We start from the raw sequence: 17956 nt of genomic DNA, 5'->3' as shown, positions 1-17956 counted from the left end.
AACTTGCATTTATTTGTTTGTAGCATCTTCCTCTCCTGCCTTACACTGCAAGCATGCTGGTTCCGTTTGTTCCAGAGCATTGATTTGGTTCAGACAGATTCTTGGAGCAGGAGGAACAACAAAGATGGAGAAACCAACTCAAGAGAAGGCCTGTGCATCTGTACTGTGAAGGCAGTATATTAAGCTAGCTGTCCTCTGCAGGTTGTTGCAGTTATCTGCAGGTAACCTTGCTGCCTGTCTGTGCTTTCATCACTTTTTAATATTATCTTGCTGATAGCTGAGTTTCATGATTTGGGAGGTAACTTTCCTCCCAAAGGAACTGCCCTGTTCCCTTTTGAAGCAACCAGGGAGGTATACCTAAACAGACTAAAGTGTGTAAAGACATAGAGGTTTTGGAAAGGGTCCACAGGAGGGCCACGAAGATGATCAGGGGGCTGGAGCACCCTCCCCTATGAGGACAGGCTGAGGGAGTTGGGCTTGTTCAGCCTGGAGAAGAGAAGGTGGCGGGGTGACCTCATTGCAGCCTTTCAATACCTGAAGGGAACTTACTCCCAGGAGGGGAGTAAACTCTTCAAAAGGGCTGACAATAGCAGGACACGGGGAAATGGTTTTAAGTTAAAAGAGGGAAGATTTAGGTTGGATGTTAGGGGGAAGTTCTTCACTAGGAGAGTGGTTAGGCCCTGGAACAGGCTGCCCAGGGAGGTTGTGGATGCCCCGTCCTTGGAGGTGTTCAAGGCCAGGTTGGACGGGGCCCTGGGCAACCTGATCTAGTAAATGTGTATGTTTGGTGGCCCTGCCAGGCAGGGGGGTTGGAACTACATGATCCTTGAGGTCCCTTCCAACCCGGGTCATTCTGTGATTCTGTGTGTGTGTATGTGTTGACCCCAGCAAGGGGCAGTGTTGCTCTTAAGGGAAATAGGACACACCTTTTTGTAGGCTGGCCAAATGAATACTTGACTTCAAGACTGCATTAGTTCCCAACTGCATTTGCACCCAACTCTGGTGGGAGCTGTTTGTGGTGTGCCTCAGCATTACTAGTTTCATGTGTGTGCCTCAGCATTTACCGGTCCATGTGCTGAGGTGTATATAGGGAGGAGCTGGCAGAGTTTGAAGAGTCCTTTGTGTTGGAGCAAAGGCGCCATACTCAAAACATCCCACCTCTTCTTCTGGCAGCCACTTGGGCTACTGGGGCCAACAAAAGCCTTGAGAGAGGTGTTGTCCTTGTTCATCAGTCATCTTTTCCTGTTGTCAACAGTTTCAGTACTCCCTGCATCAGCATAGACAAGGAGTTCAGTAAAAATCTTGATTTTTGTTTTGCTATTTTAGGGGTGGAGTTGATGCCCTGGGGATTACACTTACGGGACGCACAATGTTTGATGATAGAAGAAGGCTGTTATCCATCAGCGGGCATCAAGCAATGATGGGTTGGCCAGAGGAACGGTGAAGCTTCCTTCTCTGTTCTTCGCCTTCCACACCCATAAGAAATTGTGGGATGGTCACAGGCAAAGACTGAGATGTTGGCCGATTGCACGCATGGTTGCTCCACTAAGAAGCACGTTTCCTCAAGGAAATGTGGTCTTGTTGCTCTCCTCAGCTTGACCTCTACAACCCCTTATGATCCTTTGGTTGGAATTGTGGTCAGTGCTTCCAGACACCTCCCTTCTTTTCCCCCTGTCCTCACAGGGACTGATGGACTGTTATGCACAGTATTTATGTAAGTGTACATGGGATTGCTGGAACATGTTGGGAAGCAAAACTGGTTTTGCCTCAGCAAGTAGGGGATGTTTGTTGGGAGACTGTGGAAAAACACATGCAGTTTGGAAAATGACATTACATTGGGTGCAAGAAAGGTGACTACCTCTAACTTGGTAGTGAAGGAAGGGAGAGGTAAGACCCTACATCCTGAGATGAGCAAGTACTGTTGATGTCTATTTTAATTTTGCAGAGGGCTGAAGCCCTATTAGTTGTGTGGACATATTTTCTGCTTTTGTTTGCCATCATGGGAGCTTGCATAGTGACATAATCAGGCAAGGTGGCTGTGATTAATATGATCGGTTGTCTTCTTGGGTACAAAGGGTTTTGTGCAGTTTGCCATTGAATCACATTGTATTAGTCACTCTTCTCTGCTGACAAACTGACAACTATGGTTTATCAGTGATAACATCCATGTTTCATGAAAGTGATGGGAGGAGGGGAGGCTGGTGGTTTTTGCAAGGAGTTTTGTACCTTCTGTTGCTTTCCTCTAGCAAGGAGTTGTGCCCTGGGTAAACCTCAGGGTGTTTTGTGAAGTGTGCCAAGCCTGAGTGAGTCTCTGGCAAACTCTTTGCGCTCTAAGTTCAAGTAGGCCACCAGTGGACTGCTCTCCTATGAGACTGGTTCATGGCTGGCTGTGAGCCTGGGGTTGCCAGATGCAGAAGCAGCCCCATTTTCTTTGGGAACTGTGTGCTCTGAAGTTGAGGGTAAGTACTGGATCATGGTGTTGGGCCTGGAAGCTACTGACCCAGAGCATGTGCCCCGCTGAGGACTTTTGCTTTCTTTACCTGAGGAAGCACTTCAGAAAATGGAGGCTGCTGCGATCAGGGCTTGAGGGATGAAGAACTGTCTCAGCTCACATAGCCTTGTCTCCCCTCCAGGCTGTGTTGCACAGCCTGATCAAGTTTGCCCAGCTCTCTAGTCATCCTGTAGCACGAAGGTAGGCCTGAATTAGCTGTTTAGAAGCATTGCTTGCAGCTGTGTGTAGCAGGACTACCTGAGAAGGCTATGCAAAGCTGACTTTCTGCCTCTGGTGCTTTTCTCCAGGTATATGTAGTCAAGGTGTTTGCAAAGCATCTGTGGAGGAGCATGCCAGAAGAGTCTGTGTTTTGCAAGTGCAGGTGACCTGAGGATAACTTGCAGCTGGGTGTGCATTTGTTGAGGTGGGCTGTGAGAGCAGCTCATGTGCCCTGGCTATTGCAGGCTTGAGGTGTGGAGAAGTGGGGCAGTCCACAGGCATAGGATGGGCCAGGAGATGTGAGGTAAACCACCTTTCTGGTGAACCCTGTAGCAGGAAATAGGCCATTAAAGATACATTAGGGGCACATAACTGCCTAAAGATGTCAGTCTAGCAGAAGGTGGGGTAGATGGGAAGGACTTGTATTTGTTTGTATCCTAAAGAAAAAGCTTTGAAGTTCAAAGTAGCATAGGATATTCAGTTATGTTGTATGGACATCAGCGTATGATGAGGCAGGGTGTTTTTTCCTGAGTAATAGGATCTGAAGAAGCCTACTTGCTTTGCATTTGCCATAGCAACATGTTTATGGCATACCCTGTCACTGTTATTGCTGCAGGTGGAGTATTGCTAGGGTGGGAACGTCAGTACCTCCTGTAAGAACTGGGTTGCAAGCAGCTCAAGGTAGTGCTACTGCTTTATGCTTATCCTTTTTCTTCCCCTTTCTTACTGAAGTTACTGATAGCGCTGTGGGAAGTGTAACACCCCTGTGGAGCAGCATGAGTGAATAGACTGTGTAGAGGTTGGCCGTGGTGGGTTGTGGCTGCTGCAGATGGCTGAGATGGGTTACAGCAGTGCTGAGGCTTATGTGATAACTATCCCTTAGGCGCTGAGAATTCCTTTCTGTTGATCACAGATCTGCTTCCCCTTCACTCTATTGCTCACAGAGTATTCAAGTGTCAAAATGTAGCATCCAGATGAGTTTCTTTTCCCCTTCTGAATGAAAACATCTGCCCTCCTGTCATGACTTGAACTCAAGCTGCTTTGCCACCGTGGCTTTGGGAATGTTTCTGTAAGCAGGGCTATATATTGTCTGACACGTTTGTCAAAGTATGCGTGTTTTGTTATCTGTGTTCTCTAAAAATGGATGGGAACCCAGTTCTGTCAGGCAATCGGTATGAGTGTTTACAGCTGCAAAAGAAACAGCATGGCTAACTATGAGCTGCTTTAACACCCTTTTTCTGGCTAAAATATAAAGACTAAATATCTGAAGTACCGCCCATGAAATCAAAACACCTGCAGGTAAAATGTTCAATTGGAGAATGAGGCAGGGTAATTTTAACAGAGGATTACAGCCTTGTTTGGGGGAGGCATAGTGAAGAAGATGCATTGTGTATGACCAAATCCTAAGGTTAATGCTTAGTTCTGGTCGGAACATAGACCCACAGGGTATGCTTTTGTCCCCTGGTCTGGTGCTGTGTGTGTGTGTGACATCAGCTGCTACGTGAAGAGGTTGTTGTAGCATCACCCATGGTCATCCCAAGACTGGTGGCTCAGCTCTGTGATATCTGTGCAGGGAGGAGTGCGGCCAAGGTAAGTGCTGAGGCTCCTCACTTCAGACAGGAGAAAGTGAAAAAGCAAGATGAGAGGCTTAAGGAATTATGGAAACAGCAAAGAAAGTTAATGCTGAAATGTTATTCACTAAACCCTGCAGTAGTAGTTAAGGGAAACTTAACCTGGGGGAGGGTTGGTTTGAAGCAGGTAGAAGTAGTTTTCATGGGACAGCAGTGCAGGTAAGCAGAGGTTGAAAGTCAGCTCTCTTATCTGAGGTGTCATTAACGTGGTTTAATTTTGTATTTTTAAACAGGCTGGACATGTGGAAGGCGTCGGATTATCAGACACGAGTCAGATACTTGGAGAAATGCATTTCTTGGAATTCACAGCCAAAAGATTTAAGTGATATTTGAAAGCATATGTACATACAGTGGAAATATTTACAACTGTGCTATCAGAGACAAGAGCATAAAAAAGCAATTAGTCCTATCGTAGGACATTCCAGAGCATTCTCATCTGCCAGTCACTGAGCTTCAGTGGGAGGGGAGAAGGAGGAAGTACTCTCAGCAGGTGTCTTCTGTTCCATGAAGTTGGTGTCTGAGTTTTCTTCATCCTTTTCTTTCCCCCCTACTCTATCCATTTTCCTAAAATGCTGTATGGCCAATTTGCCCTCAGACTGCATCTTAGTTCTGAGGACTGAGCCAGTCCTTTGGTCTGATATCAATTTGTTGCTTCTCCCACACCAATACAGAACACGTTGAGTGCTTCTTCTCATTATACCCTTAAACCTGCAGGATGCTCCTTGGGGCTACTTGCAGGATGATGAGAGACCACAGGGGCTGGGAAGTGTATAGAGGTCTCCCATCTGTTTACATGGAACTGCCTGTCTCTATTTCTTTATAAGGGAAGCATTTGGATGGTCACTGAGTGAGGAAGCGCTCAGACATAGTTTTGTCACTTCTAATCAACTTAAAAATGTTTGGTAACGAGCATCACAGGTGGTTTAAATACAGTAAGCAGCTCAATTAGAATATAGAAAGTCAATACTGTTTGAGTAGTTGACAGCCATTATTTTTCTTCCCTTATGATTGTTTACTTTCAAAGGGCAGAAATAAGGACAAACTTGGCCTTTCTTCATGGCATGCAACAGCCCGCCTCTGATCTCTACAGCCTATGTGGACCTGTAAGCTCTCCCAAGCAAGAATGTGAACATTAGACCTAGCCTACAGCACTGGATTTAAGATGCTGTCTAATCTACCCTGGAGATCCATGTCTGCTTTGGAGCTCAGAGGCCACAAGGCTTGAACGGTTGAGCAGGAGTGGCTGCTGGCAGTTTTGCTTGGTGTTTGATTTTTGTTGTGTATTTTGGTTTTGGATTGGTGGGCCTTTTAAATTATTTTGTTTTAAGATATCTGGTTATATTGGGCTGCTGCACAGCAGGATGACAGATGGGCTGTGACCTTTCTCCTGGTGTTAATGCTGGTCTAAGGGAGCGATGGGGATGGAGAACAGAAAGCTTGGCCCGTGGCTAGCTTCTGGAGGACACTTGAAGCCAAAGAGTTGACTTGGCATTCCTTAAGCCTTGCTTTTCACCTCCCTTTGCCTGATCTAACCCTTGACTCTTGCAGCTTGATGTGAGCACCACGCTTGAGGCAGAAAGATGTTGCAGACTATTACCAGCACTTTGGCATGGGATCTTGACAGCAAGTCTGAAAAGATTTCTTTTTGGATTCTTCACTATGTAATTCTGTGTCTGTGAGGTACATGAGTTACAGCAACCTTACCAGTATAACTTTTAGCCTATAAAATAGTCAAAGCAGGTTGGAGTCAAGGTTTGGAGAGGGAAGGCTGGCTAAGCAGGCTGCTCACTAGGTCTGAAGATGAAGTGTTGAGGTGAGGTCAGATATGTAAAGTTTTAAGTAATGTTTCCTCCAAGGTGCCAAGCATTCCAGTTCTGGTGTGCGTGCTACTGCTGACATTTTGGGATATGCAGATCTTGCAGAGCTGTGAATTGGCTGGGCTGGATAAAGGCGGATGCTAACTAAAAATGCATAGCACAGGGTTTGACTGTCTCTGTTCAATTCATTCTTATGTGTGTTTAGGATAAGACATTGCTCTTGATGCTCTTATGCTACTGGTTAGAATAGAAAACTGAGAAGTTGTTTGTCCTCTGTCCTCAACAACCTTCTCATTCCGTAATCTTATGATGTGCATGAGCTTGCAGAGTACAAGTTTGCATGCCTTGCAGAGTGTTAGGTCTCTTTGGGCTATGAATTAGCCTCAGCGTGGACTTGAGAGTTGCTACTATGGATGGGTAGACATCGGGTCTATCAAATATTTGGGCCCTCGAGGGAATGTAAGGAGGCAAAATCATAATGCATGGAAACATACTGGATTACTTGTTTTGCTGTTATATGAGGAACAGTGGTTCTTTGGAGATGGTGACAACTCAAACGATGGAGCAAGTCTGGATGAGCAAAGCTAGCAAGGGAAAGAGCGGTTGAAGAGTGGGGGCTGTCACGTGGTGGTTCTCCAGCACCTTCTACACCATCCCTTGTTCTGGATACTGTCATTAATCTATCTGCAAGCTGTCCTTCCTTATTATTGGCCCTTCCTTGATTGCTCCTTACCATCACCATAGAGGGTGCAGAAGCTATGTAAGAAGCGAACTAAAGAAGTAGTAGAGAGAGCAGGAGGCACTTTTCAGGGCAGTTTTGACTTGTTTGAGAAGCCACTCCCTGCGAGGTTATGTGGCTGAGGTGGCAGATTTGCAGCGACTTGCCCCTGTGACATTAGGAGCAGCAGTGCAACACAGAGTGCTATTCATTGTTGGGGGATTGGTAGGGAGCAGACCAAGGGCTTAGTCCTGTGAAAACCTCAACTCCTGGTACAACAGATGGAAGGATTAAAACAGCTGAAGAATTCCTATCTGAGCAGGGGTGAGGGATGTGTTTCTTGAGGATGTCACACTTCTGATGTTCAATTATGTTAGTATTAGCCCAAGAGAAAAGAAGTAGTTCCTTCAGAGTTTTAGTTCTGAGGTGTCAGTTGTGTGGCTTTATTTTGCCAATTATTATTACTACTTACAGCACTGGAAAGGACTGCAAAGGAAGAAAATACCCTATTTATAACCTTCTCTTTAAATCTCATGCATTAAGATATGCTTCAGCATTATATGCATCACAGATGAGATATGTGATCTGTGACATCATTGCAGGGAAAAGCCAGCTCTTTCTTTTCCTACCTCAGTCAATCAAACTCTACTCTGCAATGGAACTACATTTCTTTATTTATTTCCTTAAAGGGCAAAATTTTTTACTGTAGGGAGTTACAAACTAAGCTGAACTTGGCTTCGTTTGTGGCTTTCGAAGTGTTTAGATCAATTTAAAACTGTCCTAAGATACTGTTGTACAAAGGGACATGGATAAGTGGGGAAACATTGGTGGTAGGTAGACAGTTGGCCTAGATGATCTTGGAGGTCTTTTCCAACCTTAGTGTGATTCTATGATTAGCAAGCCCTTGTCAGACATGTTGTATGAGTTTATTTCCCCTCCCACTGGTGAGCCAGGAACTCCATCTCCTTCACTTGGGGAAACCAAAGATGCTACTGCTAAGCATTTTCCACTTAAAGGAAAACAAAATGTCAGCTTTCTGTGACCAACCCGTGTAATTGGTGGACTCCCTATGAAAGAGCCAGAGTACCCTGTGGCTGCCTGGGTATTGCACTGTGCAGAATTAAAGGATTCCTGTTTGTATTGGATCAACAATACCTGAACTCTTTGCTTTGAAGCATGTATAATGAGTGCATTTTATTGATGGTGAGCCTGGGTGGTGCGCTGTTCTCTTCCTTTGAGATGCTGGAAGTATTAGAGATGGGCGCTGAGAGTAATGAGATGAGTTTGGTGGTGAGAGGCTTAAGTGAAAAGAAAACATATTTTCATTGAGGCCTCAAAGTACCTGCTATTGGCACTGAATTCCAGGCAGCCAGGAGAAACTATCCCACGGTTTGTACTGAAGGGAAAGAGGACAAGTGAGAGAGGAAATAATCTGGCACAAGTGTGATGCTTCAACACGAGGTGAAGTTTGTGTAGAGCTGTCAGCGTGCACTGTGCTATCAGCCACGTGTGCCTTGGGTAAAAACGCATGATAAGGGCACGTTCAGACTTGAGGCAGCTCCTTGCTGCTGCTTTTTGCTATCTCACAGTTATGTCAGTCAGGACACTGAAGAGATAGAAGTTCCCTGACCAGTGTGGCAGCTCTTGCAAAAGCCTCAAAATGGTGATATCTTTTGGCAGCTTGCTTCATACGTAAGGGGCAGCGCAGGCAGAAGATGAAAAGATTTTGGTGGGAAGGAAGCAATAACAAGCACATCAAAACGTGCTTGTTAGGAGTGGTGTTACTGTAGTAGCACTTGTTTGCTGACGTAACGGAGTCCACCAAAGGTGTGCTTGGGCAGCATGATACACTGCTGATTTACACTGTAGAGACTCCTAAGCCTGTAGCCTTGTATCTCAGGGGAGGTTTGGGTTGGATATTAGGAAAAATTTATTCTCAGAAAGAATGGTGAGACACTGGAACAGACTGCCCAGGGAGGTGAAGTCACCGTCCCTGCAAGAAACATGTGGATGTGGCACTGAACGATGTGGTCAGTGGACATGGTGGGGATGGGTTGGTGGTCTGACTAGGTGATCTTAGTGGTTTTTTTTTCCAACCTTAATGATTGTATGATCACTCAGTAACTCTTAAGCTACAGGGTCTGGCTGCACAAGGCATAGTGATTGAGTTACCTGTACTTTGGGTGACTCTATGATGCCCCCAAATGTCTGCAATCATACAACTTTTAGCTGTTGGGTCAGAAACGGTGATGCTGTATTGGGATTGAAAGAAGCTGCAGAGTGCTTCCAGCCTTTTCCAATGGTTAGACCCAAAATCTGAGTGAAACAAATGGCTTGGTGACATGGGTAGGAGTAGTCTCTTGGTTTGGGGCTGCAAAGTGACCTCTGGAACAGAGTACTCACAAGTCCAGATCAGGAGCTGCCAGCATTTTGGAGAGGTAAATGTAAAGGAGTTGTTTAGAGGAGGATGGATGGATTGACTGATGCCTGGAATCTCCTTCTCAAGGGGAGAACTTAGAACTCCTGCAGGTAGGAGATGGACAACTGCAAAGGAGGTGTTTCCTCTGCTGCTTGGAACTGGAGACTCTTCCACATCCCTCTTGTAATTTACAGTGAAACCCATGCAAATGCTAATGGCCAAATTCTGTTCTTAGTTACACCCATGCAGCCTTCCTGAAGTCAGCAGTTGTCTGTTTTGCAACCATCGCCTGATGCAATAACTTGAGGGCTGCGTATCTGGAAGGTTTAAGCCTTGCTTGCATTCTCAGCTCTGTGACAGTGAACGATGTCTGACGTGAAATTGTTGCAGCCTGAGTAATTGGTGAGGAATAACTGAGGTCAGTGGCGTTTCACAGCAGTAGCTCACAGTGCTGGGCCGGGGGTGTTCCTCCTCCTCCAGTACCTATAAGTGCAATGGGGCCCAGGACAGGCTGACCCTGGCTCTCCCTCAGGTTGGAATGCCACTTTCCCACATCAGACACTCCCTGTACTAATTACACCCTTCTTAGACTCGCCCTTCAGCAATTAAATGTCTAAGCCCTGCCTCAAGCTGACATCACTGGAAAGTCCAATAAAAATACAGCAAGCTTTCAAACCATCCCAGGAAAGCAGAATGATGTATTATTAGTAGTAGCATTTCAATGAAGCTGTTTGCTGCTGATTTGCTTAGCCTTATCTCATAATAGGAAGAGTTTGGGCTCCCTTCTGGCAGATGGCTTCCAGGGTTAGCAAAGTCCTTGTCTCTTCTTCAGCGATGTGCTTGGCTCCAAGCACTTTGCAGCGGCTCCTTTCTTTGCTTCTCTTTAACTCTTCTGCGCAGTATCAAATGCTTTCTTTTGGAGGCTCAATCCTCAAGACACCAGCCATACGCCACTGATCATCATCTTTGTTGTTCCTCAATGTACGTCACCATACGTACAACATACACATCACCAATGTGAACCTGGCTGTGGTGGGTTCGTGGTGGGACTAGATGACCCTAGCGGCCTTTCCAACCTTAATGTTTCTATGATCTGCGTTCCCCTTTATTTTTATTTCAAGGTTGATCACCTCTTTAAGATAATATCGGTATTTTCAGAACTTGCATTTGCTCAGGTAGAAAGGAAAGCTAATGGCAACTTGCCATTTCTAGTCTAGTATTAAATGTGGAGGTTGGCAGCCCTGCCTGCAGCAGGCGGGTTGGAGCTTGGTGATCCTTGATCTCCCTTCTAACCCAAGACATTCTGTGATTCATTTACATGTTGGGTTGGTGGTGGTGGTGGTAGTGGTTTTTATTTTATTTTTCAGTAGTACAACTTCAAGCAATTCCATGAATTCTCCGAGGACAGAATTATCACGTTTCCCTTTTTGTTATGGGTGAAAGCTGGAAAATTGGACCTGAATCAGAGCAAATAGACGACTTCTTTTCCCCCTCATTATGATCGTGTCTAAACTGGTGTACGGCTCATCCCATGACGTCAGGGTTGGTTTGTTTTTCACCTAAAAGTTCTTGGTTTGCATGGAAACAGTAGGACTGAAAATAACTTTCCAACTCAATGACAAGAAAGGAAACCACTTGCTGCTCACGCAGCCAACAAAGGTAATTGGAAATTTTTTGCAGGCCAGGATTCCTGTTCTGTAACACCTGATGATGGAAGCATGAGGCTTTGCAGTTGTAAACATAATTTCTTTCCACCCTGCTTGGCAGTCGTATTCATTTTTTGGGTGTAACCCTTTCATATGCACAGCTGTGCGCCCCATTCCCACAGCCAGGCATGCCGGGTAAACCTTTTGATCTTGTATTCTGGCCTTCTCTTGCTTGTGCTGTGTTTATTACAGCTTCGTAAAACTCCTCCAGACCAGGGTGTGATGGGTGATCCTCGAGGAGCTGCCCTCCCTCCAGATCTCTCTGATTATACAGAGCTGATGGTTTCTCCCTGACAGGTGCAGGCAAGCTGCTCCAGAGAACAGAACAAGTCGTCTCTGTAAAGCACGGCTCACCTGGGGTTGCCTCTCTGCTACTGTGCTCAGGTTGGGAGAGCAGGGGCTGTGCTCAGCTTCCAAACCATTGACTCCCAGTTTTGTCTCTGGTACCATAACCTCTTTGAATCCCAAATTGCTGGCCTTGTGCTTGCTCTTGCTGTTTGGTACTAACGATGGCTCTTCCTCTAGGAACAAGGAGCACAAGCTGGAGCAGCCCTTGGAACGTGTCTTTGACTTTTTGTTTCTTTGGGGTTTTGTTCTGTCTAGTATTTATTTATTTATTCCTTAGGGTACCGATGCACACTGTGCAGTAAGCTCTGCAAGAAATGTTTTCTTTAAAGTTAAGCTGTTTGCACACAGAAATCCCTGGTTGAGATTAATCTCCATGTCGTGCCCTGCATGCAGAAGGTACCGCTGTGCTGTCCTGTGGCTCCCTGGCCCGTGGCTGGCAGGTGATGTGTAAGCATTCTGCCTGTTTGCAAAGCACCACAAGTAAAAACAATAGTCTGTGTTTTGCCCTGATCTAAGTAGTGTGAAAACCAGCTGCAGACCTCAGGCTCTCTGCAAATCATGATGTGTTGCCTTGCTGTTGCAGTGATTGAGAGGAGTGGGTGCTCTGGAGAGATAATTGCCCTTCTCCATTCCCTGTGGTTTTGATACAGGGGAAACTCTTTACTTTTTGGGGTGCTGCACATGTGCTCGTTTCAGTGTCATGGAAGCATCAGAGCTGCTGTGTGGGACACTGAGCTCTATGATACCATGTTTGCCATCTGTGTATGTGTATTGGCCAAGTGTGGGTCTGTGATAAGATGACATGAAGCCATTCTCTGCATGTGTGACACGTGAAGCAATGTGAAAGGCACTTATTTTTAGTTTGCCCATACTTTTTTTTTCTGTATTTCTGGGTGTGCGTGCATCAATTGAAGCTGCACCTCTCAGAAATACATTGTGGATTATCTCTCTCTTTTTGTAAGGGAGGAAAAAACAAATCATGTTGCTAATCCACCCTGTGATGCCTGAGGAGTTGGGATCGAATCTTACTGGCGATGATATACAAAGCCAATGCGTCAGCTCAGCTGCTTTTTAATCTCTGTACCGTAATTTGTCCATGCTCAGCAGCTTTCTTCTGGCTGCAGCAGGAGCCAGCACATTGCTGGGGGCAGAGGCGTCACCCAAGCTGCCTCTGCTGATGAAACCAAAGCTGCTTCCCCAGTGTTCCTGTCCTGTGTGCTGCTGGGTGAGCCCGCTGTGCAGCTGGGGCCCATCTGGGTGTTCTCAAGTGATTTATGGTGCTCAGAGCCGCAGCTGCTTCATGTACAGTGGCGGCTCTGGGACCACCGCTATCAGCCATCACTTGCACTGGTCAGGCTGAGAACAAAGTTGAATAAAATGAGATCATTTTTCTTATGGTGCCCCTTGGTAGCTTTTTCCACTTACTCTTTTATTAAAAGATGGAGGGTTCTAACTCTCCAGCACATCTGAGCTCTGCTCTTTCCTTCTGGTTGCCTTTTGGGAGTGAATTACTGGGAGCTGACAGGAGGAATTGCAGGGGGTTGCTGTTCTAAAACCCATGCAAGGAATTCCAAATATGAATACAGAAATCTATCGCTGGGAGAGCTCAAGCACGGAGTAACAGCGGGTATTTGTTAGGATGGATTTGATCCTGGTGATTTGAAGGCAGTGGTGACAGTGATGACAGAGTAGGAATCCTGTTTCCTTTTTTTTCCTGCTTACACTTAGTTATCTGAAATGCCCCCTGAAAGGAGATCATGGCAAGGTGGGAGTTGTACTCTTCTCCCAGGTAACAAATATGGAAGTGTCCTAAAAGAGAAAAATGGCTGCAGTTGTGTAGCGGTTGGTGTGAGAGCATCTGTGTTTTTTGAAGTAAATAGGTAGATCTCAACTAACTAACAAACACATATGGAGGTGTATCACACTATGGTAATATTTGTGACCCAATGATAAACGTGTGTGGGCACGCAATTATTGCTAGGATGTACGTTTACAGACTCTGAGTGGTTTGCAGGAGAATGTGTGGAATCTGCGTGGCTCTTGCATGTTTCTTGGATATGAATGTGTTTATGACCTTTCCTAAATCTGCTGACCTTTCCATGACAGGAAGGCCCATCTCTTGTGTGTGGACACTGTGCAGGTGCTAAGCACCCTAAGTCTTGCAGGAGAAGAGCATTCTTCATGGGTATTTCATTGGTTCTGTATCTGGTACCTCTTGCAGATAGCGCTGCAAGCAGTCCCTAAGGATTAATGCCTTCAGGGTGGCAAAGGCCAGATCTCTTAAGGAAGAGGGCTTGCTGCAGCACATGCCAGCCACCGTTCTGCTCAGCTCAATGGCTGTTTGCTGGTGTTACATTTACAAAATCAGTTAACAGTGGCAAAAAATGATTGGAGAGGTTCAAACTTCTGGTCTTGTGGGAGAATGAATCTTCCAGGAGCACCACGCGGAGTTCTGTGAAAAGCTTTATTGAACTCAATATGGTGATGTGGAACAGCGGATGCAGGTTATGGTCTAAGTCAGAAGTTGGATATAATATAAGATTTATAGGTGCTCTGGTGAATCCATTGTCCCTTATGCCCGTTACAGCCATGAATGATGTAATTACTAAAGTCAGTTAAAGGGAATATGACTGAAAATGAAGAAGCTTCCATTGGTTGCTATGAGAGACGTCAGCCCTTGGGGGAGGTAAAATGGATGCAGAAGTGTGGCCATGGAGTGAAGTCACTGGTGGAGTCTCAGCTGTTCACTATACCCATACACGATCTGAGGGAGTGAGCGGTGAGTTGAGAAAGACCATTAGAGAATGCCTAGGGATGAGAAGGTTAAGGGTTGACTGCAAGGGGCTGCAGAAGGACTTTGTGACACTGACTGAATGAGGAAATAGCTATAAAGTACAGTGCAGATAAGTGAGACATCTGATAAGGAAGTGGGGAAACAACCCTGACTTTATATACTGCATTGAGCACCAAGTTGGTGCTTAGCAAATAAGGCTGTTGGGCCTGAATGGGGTCTATGGGGCTCATATGGGGTTCTGGGGCCTATTGGTGATTGCCAAGTGGGAATGAGTTCTGGGTTTATAATGGAGCTGTGAAATACTCTGTTTGCATTTAAAACAGACAAAAAAAAAAAAAAAAAAAAAAAAGGTAACTCCTTAAAATCCATTGCATCTGAGTCAAAATAGTCATTCCACTTTGCAGGTGTAGGTATGTACCCCAAACTACCCAGTGGAGCTTTTTGCTATCAAGTCACTGTCACTCAGCTTTTCAGTTGATAGTACTGTATCTGCTTCAGGTGTAGGGAATGGGATCAGCCTGGGATGTTAATTAAGTGTATAAAATTAATCTCTTAATCATCCCCTTCCATACTAGTTGGTATTGGTACCTACATATTGGATTGGACCATAATCTGTGTTTGGAGAACCAAAGAAAATGCATCCTCTTGTTTATAATGGTTTTTGGTTTACATATTGATACTGCAGGTTTCAGGTGCTAACAAGCACTCTGACAGCACTGTTAATACTTTGCAGTTGCTGGGGTGGGCTGCCATTTTTCCTGCTTTGCCATAGGCAACTCATTCACTGCCTGCAGTGATAGTCATTGACCATTCATTGGGTTGATGTTCGAGATACTGTGATGTAACTTTCTTGCTGACACAGCCTTGAGAAACACTTGTTTCCCTTGCAGGCCACATTTTACCTACATGGCAGAGGGCTTATGCAGAGCTCAATGGGACTTTTTCTCATTTTTGGAGGGCACAGAGCATGTGAAAGTCATGTGCCCATCCATGTAAGTCATCCATTTCATACTCCATACCAGAAGAAGACAACGTGAGGAACGTGCCTTGAAAAGAAGAGTTGCTTAAAGCAAAGCATTTATGGCTTCTCTCTTTATTACTGTGCTTCTTGCTCTGTAGACTGCATGAGCTTGGTGGGGAGAAATGAGTTGGCTATGCTTCCTACAGGCAAGTGATGGATCTCTGCAAGGTATAGTTCAGCTGGGGCTGGATGGGAGAATGGCTCAGCATCTTCTCTGACCAGATTCTCAGGTCAGAAATAACTGAGGAAACTTAGCAGGTGCTGGGAGCTGCTACTTGCTCCAGTGGGGAAATGTGGCAAGAGGTGAAGGCAGGATTGGGCTCATGAACGTAGTGTCTCCAGCAGGTCAGGATGAGTTTTAAAAGCAAGTTTGTCCAAATAAAAATTAATACGAGTGAAGATAGGCATCTTCATAAGCAAAATTTAGGTGCTGCAGTGATGGTGTAGGTTTTCCCTCCTTCCCCTTTCATCTGCTGCTTTACTTGTAATCTCAATGGGCAGGGGACAATGTGCAGCCTGGTTTTTATTGTCTTGTTATTCAGTTCTCACTATCGACATTGTTTGCTTGGATAATGTTGTCTTTTCAGGCAGAAGACACTGCCTATGAAAAAGCACACAGTAATAAAAATAAGGGAAGTATAAATGTGGCTTGGCCCACCGCTCAGCTGCTGTAAATTACTGTGTGCACAGCAACTGCCTGATAAAGTATTGCCTCACTACATGGCACAATAAAAGATATATATTAGCGAGTTTCTGAGGAGGCATAAATAAAACGTAGAATGGTTTTGGTTAGAAGGACCTTAAAGTTTATCGAGCTGCAGCCCACTGCTGCGGGCAGGGTTGCCACCCACTAGATTAGGCTGCCCAGGGCTCCATCCAGCCTGAATTTGGATGGATGAAGTTAAAACCAAGTGATGGGCAATGTAGAAAAGTGGTTGGACACAAAAAGCTGATGTCTCAATGAGCTTTGTGCTAAGAATTCCAGTAGTGTGGTGGCCTCTCCAAGCTTGTTCCCTGGGGCAGTGCTACGGAGGCTGCAGCTACTCTTAGTGTAGGGCTGGTCTCCAGACTGTGCTGGGGTGTGCAGGCTGTGGCTGACCCTTCAGCCTGGTTGCATTGAAAGCTGCACCTGGCAGTTTGGTCTGCTGTTGTGGCACATGAGGAAAGGAAACTGCGGAGAGGAAAAGGCAAGTTTGGCTTTTAAAGGCATTTCTTGAACAAGGGCACTGGGATCTTTGCGTTCTGCCTGCATTGATCAGGCACCTTGTGATGGGAAGGGCAGCTTGGGAGCAAGGCGAGTCTGAAAGCCGGGCACACCTGAGAACAGCTTGGAATTGTCAGGAAGCATCAGTAGGCAGTGGCATGTAACACCATCAAAGAACGTGCACCGACTGCGTTGGTGCTCTTTGGCATTGGGCAGGGAATACTGTGTTGGCTCTCCTTTGTGTTGGGCATTGAACCTGTCCCTGAGCTTCCCATCCTTTTTTCCTTACCACGGTATGTTAATGAAAGCCCTGGCCTGCCTCTTTGATCTCATCCTATGCTTTGCTTTATTGTTGCAGAGTAGGAACAAGGGAGGGGGCTGAAGAAAGAGATAAAGCAGGTTTGTTTATGGCTGAGTCAGAGGACGGTCAGATGGAGTGCTTTCCTCCTCACCTAATAGCTGCATTAATCACTGGCACTACAGCTACTCCCACTGATGGCCAGAAAAAGGCCTGAGTTTCTCACAAGTCTGCTGATACCAAAGGAGTTCTCTGTAAAGGCTTCCTCTTAACAGGTACAATTATAGTGCTCTAATGGGCATGCAAGATGTGGAAAGATTTTTAATTATTGTGCGCTAAACAGAGCTTAACCTCAGCAGGAACAATTGTTCTGAGTAATTTCAGATTAAATGAAATGATTTTGTGCTAGCAGTGAGGTAATCAGAACATCACTGGGCAGAGGGATAAGAGTGGCTGATTCTGCAAAGGCATTACAATCAAATTGTGGCATTGTGTATGCTAATGTGGGGCTTGCTGAGGGCCAGTCAGTTCAGTATGGTCTAGGTAAAATCATGGGGTCCAATTTGCAGAAGCCTTTGACTGTACATGCTCAAACACTTGTGTGTCAGGATCAAGTAAATAAGACATTTATGCCTACATAGAGAAGGAATGAATAATCCCATATCTGAAACCTGCTCTGATTTTGGAGTAATGACCTCAGTTCCTTGATGAGGGCATGGAGCACATCACTGGCTGTCTCCATCCTTGTGCCTCAGGGCCTTGTTTAAGAAGGAGGAGAATATTTTTAAACATAGAAGGGTTCCCCTTCTTTCCAACCAATGTCCTTTTAAGGTAAGATTTCCCTGGTGAACCATTTATCCCAGCACAGCACCTTAATGACCATCTAATTTCCACCTCCCTGCCTTGGGCAGGGTCACTTTCCTTTCGATCAGGCTGCCCAGGACTTCATCCAATCAAGCTCTGAACACCTCCAGGAATGGGCATCCATAGCATCTCTGGGCAACCTGTTCCACTGCTTCACCTCTGTCATTGTAAAGAGTTTCTCCCTAATATCTGATCTAAATCTACTATCCTTCAGTTTAAAACACTTGTCATGTCATTGCATACCCCGACAGAGAGTTCCTCTCCAGCCTTCCTGTAGGCCCCCTTCAGGTCCTAGAAGGATGTTATCAGGTCTCTCTGGAGTCTTCTCTTGTACAGTCTGTACAACCCCAACTCTTTCCAACCTGTCCTCATAGAACTGGTGCTCCAACCCTCTGAACATACTCATGGTCCTCCTCTGGACTCCCT

At 45.6% G+C, this 17956-nt stretch overlaps 1 long non-coding RNA gene across 2 annotated transcripts; it reads left to right on the top strand.

Annotated features, from left to right (window-relative positions):
- Window positions 1–87: 87 nt before the first annotated feature.
- LOC146761950 (uncharacterized) lies at window positions 88–4758 on the top strand. 2 transcript variants are annotated; one of them, XR_014942782.1, is made up of 2 exons: window positions 88–221; window positions 4575–4758. It is a non-coding gene; the product is annotated as an uncharacterized LOC146761950 (long non-coding RNA). The 2 variants fall into 2 exon arrangements; XR_014942783.1 differs by lacking the exon at window positions 88–221 and adding an exon at window positions 1750–1887.
- The last annotated feature ends 13198 nt before the right edge of the window (window positions 4759–17956 follow it).

This window comes from Coturnix japonica, chromosome 2 (genome assembly GCF_054131305.1).
Source record: "Coturnix japonica strain WE chromosome 2, WE-NBRP24, whole genome shotgun sequence".
NCBI classification, from domain to species: domain Eukaryota; kingdom Metazoa; phylum Chordata; class Aves; order Galliformes; family Phasianidae; genus Coturnix; species Coturnix japonica.
Note: the sequence above shows the minus strand (reverse complement) of the source record. Positions and strands in the feature narration are given on the sequence as shown.